This window comes from Theobroma umbraticum, unplaced genomic scaffold (assembly GCF_002168275.2).
Source record: "Theobroma umbraticum cultivar Fairchild unplaced genomic scaffold, ASM216827v3 scaffold_146.0, whole genome shotgun sequence".
Taxonomy (NCBI): Eukaryota; Viridiplantae; Streptophyta; class Magnoliopsida; order Malvales; family Malvaceae; genus Theobroma; species Theobroma umbraticum.
In genome coordinates, this window is record NW_018397265.1 from 307,106 (window position 1) to 307,386 (window position 281).

Consider the following 281-nt stretch of genomic DNA (forward strand, 5'->3'; position numbering starts at 1 on the left):
TTGACCATGTATATGATTGAAGTAAATCTGTCTACTATTGATCTGTCATCATGGGTATTAGATATTGGATTGGGTCACACTTATGTAATGACATGAAGGTGCTGGAAATGAATAGAAGATTAACGAAGGGAGAGATGGTCCTAAGAGTAAGAAATAGAGCAAAGGTTGTTACATCTGCTATGGGGACAGTTATCAAACTTTTACCTTCTAGGTTGATCTTAGAATTAAGAGACTACTACTATGTTCCTTCCATATCTCGAAATATCATATCTGTGTCATAC